Source organism: Gadus chalcogrammus, chromosome 12 (assembly GCF_026213295.1).
Source record: "Gadus chalcogrammus isolate NIFS_2021 chromosome 12, NIFS_Gcha_1.0, whole genome shotgun sequence".
NCBI classification, from domain to species: Eukaryota; Metazoa; Chordata; class Actinopteri; order Gadiformes; family Gadidae; genus Gadus; species Gadus chalcogrammus.
The window spans coordinates 9,159,081-9,165,674 of record NC_079423.1 but is presented as its reverse complement, the minus strand read 5'-3'; the positions used below and the strand labels follow the sequence as shown (position 1 = coordinate 9,165,674).

Here is a 6,594-nt window from a genome sequence, read left to right as displayed (position 1 = left end):
GCAATTAGTGCAGGCGCAAAACCAGGTTTTATACAGTAGCACATAAGGAGTGAGAAAGCTGCTGAGGCTCGACGTTAAACTTTTACAAAAAAAATCATTAGTTAGATATAAACGGCAGTAATTGATTCAGTAGGACTCCTTATCAGGGGCGGCGCCAAACGGTTGCTTGCCGTTGCTATAGCAACTCCAAGCAATTACTCAGAAACCCCAGAGCAACCCCTGATTTTTTGTCCAACTCAAACAACATATTTGAAATAATGCCATTTTCCGTAAAATGGTATTAAATAAGTTCAACTAAACCTATGGCCGAATGCGGTACCCGTCACCATACCGACCATTCCTGTCATATGAATCACCAGATTAAGTGCATAATCAGTGAGTAGTCGTTCAAATGAACACGAGTCAGCCTGGGACTCTCCTCTCCTCCCCTCCCCCTCACCGTGCCCAGTTCCCGAGCGTTGGGCATGCGCACACTCTGTAAGTGACATGAACAGATTAAAAAAAAACACATACACACAATTAACACAAACGATCCCAAGCAATATGTACAATATTAATTAATTATTATTTAATGTACTTGAAACAATAATTTCATTAATAGCATAGTCTTACGAAAAATAAATAACATTTCAAATATGCGGACATCTCGCGGCGAGATTATCAGTCAGAGATGTTCGTTGCCGGCTCGTTGGCGCTTAAAAAATATGGACAAGTTTTTACTATTTCGAAAGAAATCAAGTTCAAACACGACTCGCGATGGCGAGGCTGAGGATGGGCTCGTTAATAGCCAGACTTGTGTTGGACTTGGCAGTTGTTCGGAGGGGGGTTATGCTGAGGTCAAGAAACGGAAGAAAATATTGTAGCCTACACAGTTCTGAATTAGCAATACAATGTTATCACATGCTTGCTAACAATGTTGGTGTGTTAAACCGTATGGATTAAAGTGGAATATTGCAAGAAGTCCTGTGATCAAGACATCGATTTAAGGTAGGCCGTTTGGTTATTAAGTTTGCCCGTCGCAGCATATTGACTTGACTCAACAATAATAGCAACTATTGTATTAATGTTCCACATAGGCCTACATTTGAGACGTATCGCGCAACTAATGTGAATGCTTTGGAATGTACCGTGGCGACGGTGGGTCTGAGATGTGCAATTCACCACTATTGACAGGACAGCTAACCTTGTAGTTGGGGGACTGCTGACGGACTGTTGATTGAGAGAACTATGTTGTTTGTTATATGTCGTGTGGCCGCAGTGCCACCTGGACTAGCAGTGAATGTGTACATGCCGCTGGGCTATTTTCATGTTGGCCTTCTTAAAGATCTTCCTCTATATTGTTCTATGTCTTTACGTCTTTTTGTCTGTGTGTGTGTGAGGGAGAGGGAGAAAGATAGCGCACGTTGAACTGTCAAATGATACGATCACACTCAATCACAGTGGTGCGATTAGTCTGTGTTGTTACTGTACTGTAAACTTGCCTCGTACGGGACCGCAACCACCCCAACCCGTGCCGAAAATGTCTTCCCGGCCGTGCCTCTGCCAAATTCAGGTGTTTTGATCAAGGTTTTTTTTTTTGACCAGCAACCTCTTGAATTCATACAGCAACTGTTAAGCAACTGCAACAAATTATTTCTGGCGCCGCCACTGCTCCTTATCCATGTAAACGATCATTGTGACATCTGAATTCATTAATTATCTGAAATACACTGCGTGTGCGTGTGATGTTAAATGTTTGAACCAAGGTTAACGGTTAAAGTGTCAGAGAATGGGTGGTGATTTTTTGACGTCCTCCAATGATCTGAAGTGAGCGTGCGTGTTTGTGTTGGTGAAAGTTTAAGAAATGTACAACTGTCGGTTCAGCTCTCTGGTGCTCCCTGCTGGCAGTATCACTATACTGTCCTCATGTTTCACAAAAACAGTTTTGAGAGACGTTGTCAGTTTTTGTATGTTGCTTAAATCCTCCAAAGCGGTTGGCAGTAAACATCAGGTCACGGTACGCCACGGAGTCAATGAGCTCGAGTTGAAAAAGAAAAAACTTACAGCACCTGGTATTCCCAGGCGGTCTCCCATCCAAGTACTAACCAGGCCCGACCCTGCTTAGCTTCCGAGATCAGACGAGATCGGGCGTGTTCAGGGTGGTATGGCCGTAAGCAATTAGTGCAGGCGCAAAACCAGGTTTTATACAGTAGCACATAAGGAGTGAGAAAGCTGCTGAGGCTCGACGTTACACTCTTACAAAAACAATCATTAGTTAGATATAAACGGCAGTAATTGATTCAGTAGGACTCCTTATCCATGTAAACGATCATTGTGACATATGAATTCATTAATTATCTGAAATACACTGCGTGTGCGTGTGATGTTAAATGTTTGAACCAAGGTTAACGGTTAAAGTGTCAGAGAATGGGTGGTGATTTTTTGACGTCCTCCCATGATCTGAAGTGAGCGTGCGTGTTTGTGTTGGTGAAAGTTTAAGAAATGTACAACTGTCGGTTCAGCTCTCTGGTGCTCCCTGCTGGCAGTATCACTATACTGTCCTCATGTTTCACAAAAATAGTTTTGAGAGACGTTGTCAGTTTTTGTATGTTGCTTAAATCCTCCAAAGCGGTTGGCAGTAAACATCAGGTCACGGTACGCCACGGTAGGCCACGGAGGCAATGAGCTCGAGTTGAAAAAGAAAAAGCTTACAGCACCTGGTATTCCCAGGCGGTCTCCCATCCAAGTACTAACCAGGCCCGACCCTGCTTAGCTTCCGAGATCAGACGAGATCGGGCGTGTTCAGGGTGGTTTGGCCGTAAGCAAATAGTGCAGGCGCAAAACCAGGTTTTATACAGTAGCACATAAGGAGTGAGAAAGCTGCTGAGGCTCGACGTTACACTTTTACAAAAACAATCATTAGTTAGATATAAACGGCAGTAATTGATTCAGTAGGACTCCTTATCCATGTAAACGATCATTGTGACATCTGAATTCATTAATTATCTGAAATACACTGCGTGTGCGTGTGATGTTAAATGTTTGAACCAAGGTTAACGGTTAAAGTGTCAGAGAATGGGTGGTGATTTTTTGACGTCCTCCCATGATCTGAAGTGAGCGTGCGTGTTTGTGTTGGTGAAAGTTTAAGAAATGTACAACTGTCGGTTCAGCTCTCTGGTGCTCCCTGCTGGCAGTATCACTATACTGTCCTCATGTTTCACAAAAATAGTTTTGAGAGACGTTGTCAGTTTTTGTATGTTGCTTAAATCCTCCAAAGCGGTTGGCAGTAAACATCAGGTCACGGTACGCCACGGTAGGCCACGGAGGCAATGAGCTCGAGTTGAAAAAGAAAAAGCTTACAGCACCTGGTATTCCCAGGCGGTCTCCCATCCAAGTACTAACCAGGCCCGACCCTGCTTAGCTTCCGAGATCAGACGAGATCGGGCGTGTTCAGGGTGGTATGGCCGTAAGCAATTAGTGCAGGCGCAAAACCAGGTTTTATACAGTAGCACATAAGGAGTGAGAAAGCTGCTGAGGCTCGACGTTACACTCTTACAAAAACAATCATTAGTTAGATATAAACGGCAGTAATTGATTCAGTAGGACTCCTTATCCATGTAAACGATCATTGTGACATCTGAATTCATTAATTATCTGAAATACACTGCGTGTGCGTGTGATGTTAAATGTTTGAACCAAGGTTAACGGTTAAAGTGTCAGAGAATGGGTGGTGATTTTTTGACGTCCTCCCATGATCTGAAGTGAGCGTGCGTGTTTGTGTTGGTGAAAGTTTAAGAAATGTACAACTGTCGGTTCAGCTCTCTGGTGCTCCCTGCTGGCAGTATCACTATACTGTCCTCATGTTTCACAAAAATAGTTTTGAGAGACGTTGTCAGTTTTTGTATGTTGCTTAAATCCTCCAAAGCGGTTGGCAGTAAACATCAGGTCACGGTACGCCACGGTAGGCCACGGAGTCAATGAGCTCGAGTTGAAAAAGAAAAAGCTTACAGCACCTGGTATTCCCAGGCGGTCTCCCATCCAAGTACTAACCAGGCCCGACCCTGCTTAGCTTCCGAGATCAGACGAGATCGGGCGTGTTCAGGGTGGTATGGCCGTAAGCAATTAGTGCAGGCGCAAAACCAGGTTTTATACAGTAGCACATAAGGAGTGAGAAAGCTGCTGAGGCTCGACGTTACACTCTTACAAAAACAATCATTAGTTAGATATAAACGGCAGTAATTGATTCAGTAGGACTCCTTATCCATGTAAACGATCATTGTGACATCTGAATTCATTAATTATCTGAAATACACTGCGTGTGCGTGTGATGTTAAATGTTTGAACCAAGGTTAACGGTTAAAGTGTCAGAGAATGGGTGGTGATTTTTTGACGTCCTCCCATGATCTGAAGTGAGCGTGCGTGTTTGTGTTGGTGAAAGTTTAAGAAATGTACAACTGTCGGTTCAGCTCTCTGGTGCTCCCTGCTGGCAGTATCACTATACTGTCCTCATGTTTCACAAAAATAGTTTTGAGAGACGTTGTCAGTTTTTGTATGTTGCTTAAATCCTCCAAAGCGGTTGGCAGTAAACATCAGGTCACGGTACGCCACGGTAGGCCACGGAGTCAATGAGCTCGAGTTGAAAAAGAAAAAGCTTACAGCACCTGGTATTCCCAGGCGGTCTCCCATCCAAGTACTAACCAGGCCCGACCCTGCTTAGCTTCCGAGATCAGACGAGATCGGGCGTGTTCAGGGTGGTATGGCCGTAAGCAATTAGTGCAGGCGCAAAACCAGGTTTTATACAGTAGCACATAAGGAGTGAGAAAGCTGCTGAGGCTCGACGTTACACTTTTACAAAAACAATCATTAGTTAGATATAAACGGCAGTAATTGATTCAGTAGGACTCCTTATCCATGTAAACGATCATTGTGACATCTGAATTCATTAATTATCTGAAATACACTGCGTGTGCGTGTGATGTTAAATGTTTGAACCAAGGTTAACGGTTAAAGTGTCAGAGAATGGGTGGTGATTTTTTGACGTCCTCCCATGATCTGAAGTGAGCGTGCGTGTTTGTGTTGGTGAAAGTTTAAGAAATGTACAACTGTCGGTTCAGCTCTCTGGTGCTCCCTGCTGGCAGTATCACTATACTGTCCTCATGTTTCACAAAAATAGTTTTGAGAGACGTTGTCAGTTTTTGTATGTTGCTTAAATCCTCCAAAGCGGTTGGCAGTAAACATCAGGTCACGGTACGCCACGGTAGGCCACGGAGGCAATGAGCTCGAGTTGAAAAAGAAAAAGCTTACAGCACCTGGTATTCCCAGGCGGTCTCCCATCCAAGTACTAACCAGGCCCGACCCTGCTTAGCTTCCGAGATCAGACGAGATCGGGCGTGTTCAGGGTGGTATGGCCGTAAGCAATTAGTGCAGGCGCAAAACCAGGTTTTATACAGTAGCACATAAGGAGTGAGAAAGCTGCTGAGGCTCGACGTTACACTTTACAAAAACAATCATTAGTTAGATATAAACGGCAGTAATTGATTCAGTAGGACTCCTTATCCATGTAAACGATCATTGTGACATCTGAATTCATTAATTATCTGAAATACACTGCGTGTGCGTGTGATGTTAAATGTTTGAACCAAGGTTAACGGTTAAAGTGTCAGAGAATGGGTGGTGATTTTTTGACGTCCTCCCATGATCTGAAGTGAGCGTGCGTGTTTGTGTTGGTGAAAGTTTAAGAAATGTACAACTGTCGGTTCAGCTCTCTGGTGCTCCCTGCTGGCAGTATCACTATACTGTCCTCATGTTTCACAAAAATAGTTTTGAGAGACGTTGTCAGTTTTTGTATGTTGCTTAAATCCTCCAAAGCGGTTGGCAGTAAACATCAGGTCACGGTACGCCACGGTAGGCCACGGAGTCAATGAGCTCGAGTTGAAAAAGAAAAAGCTTACAGCACCTGGTATTCCCAGGCGGTCTCCCATCCAAGTACTAACCAGGCCCGACCCTGCTTAGCTTCCGAGATCAGACGAGATCGGGCGTGTTCAGGGTGGTATGGCCGTAAGCAATTAGTGCAGGCGCAAAACCAGGTTTTATACAGTAGCACATAAGGAGTGAGAAAGCTGCTGAGGCTCGACGTTACACTTTTACAAAAACAATCATTAGTTAGATATAAACGGCAGTAATTGATTCAGTAGGACTCCTTATCCATGTAAACGATCATTGTGACATCTGAATTCATTAATTATCTGAAATACACTGCGTGTGCGTGTGATGTTAAATGTTTGAACCAAGGTTAACGGTTAAAGTGTCAGAGAATGGGTGGTGATTTTTTGACGTCCTCCCATGATCTGAAGTGAGCGTGCGTGTTTGTGTTGGTGAAAGTTTAAGAAATGTACAACTGTCGGTTCAGCTCTCTGGTGCTCCCTGCTGGCAGTATCACTATACTGTCCTCATGTTTCACAAAAATAGTTTTGAGAGACGTTGTCAGTTTTTGTATGTTGCTTAAATCCTCCAAAGCGGTTGGCAGTAAACATCAGGTCACGGTACGCCACGGTAGGCCACGGAGTCAATGAGCTCGAGTTGAAAAAGAAAAAGCTTACAGCACCTGGTATTCCC

General features: G+C 44.0%; 7 non-coding genes across 7 annotated transcripts; all 7 read right to left on the bottom strand.

Annotated features, from left to right (window-relative positions):
* Positions 1-2,036: 2,036 nt before the first annotated feature.
* Positions 2,037-2,155, bottom strand: LOC130399847 (5S ribosomal RNA). Its single transcript, XR_008902344.1, has one exon. It is a non-coding gene; the product is annotated as a 5S ribosomal RNA (ribosomal RNA).
* Positions 2,156-2,684: 529 nt separating this feature from the next.
* On the bottom strand, positions 2,685-2,803 carry LOC130400034 (5S ribosomal RNA). The gene has a single exon (XR_008902520.1). It is a non-coding gene; the product is annotated as a 5S ribosomal RNA (ribosomal RNA).
* Positions 2,804-3,332: 529 nt separating this feature from the next.
* On the bottom strand, positions 3,333-3,451 carry LOC130397706 (5S ribosomal RNA). Its single transcript, XR_008900290.1, has one exon. It is a non-coding gene; the product is annotated as a 5S ribosomal RNA (ribosomal RNA).
* A 529-nt stretch (positions 3,452-3,980) lies between these two features.
* LOC130397705 (5S ribosomal RNA) lies at positions 3,981-4,099 on the bottom strand. The gene has a single exon (XR_008900288.1). It is a non-coding gene; the product is annotated as a 5S ribosomal RNA (ribosomal RNA).
* A 529-nt stretch (positions 4,100-4,628) lies between these two features.
* Positions 4,629-4,747, bottom strand: LOC130397704 (5S ribosomal RNA). The gene has a single exon (XR_008900287.1). It is a non-coding gene; the product is annotated as a 5S ribosomal RNA (ribosomal RNA).
* A 529-nt stretch (positions 4,748-5,276) lies between these two features.
* On the bottom strand, positions 5,277-5,395 carry LOC130397703 (5S ribosomal RNA). Its single transcript, XR_008900286.1, has one exon. It is a non-coding gene; the product is annotated as a 5S ribosomal RNA (ribosomal RNA).
* Positions 5,396-5,923: 528 nt separating this feature from the next.
* Positions 5,924-6,042, bottom strand: LOC130397702 (5S ribosomal RNA). The gene has a single exon (XR_008900285.1). It is a non-coding gene; the product is annotated as a 5S ribosomal RNA (ribosomal RNA).
* Between the last annotated feature and the right edge of the window lie 552 nt (positions 6,043-6,594).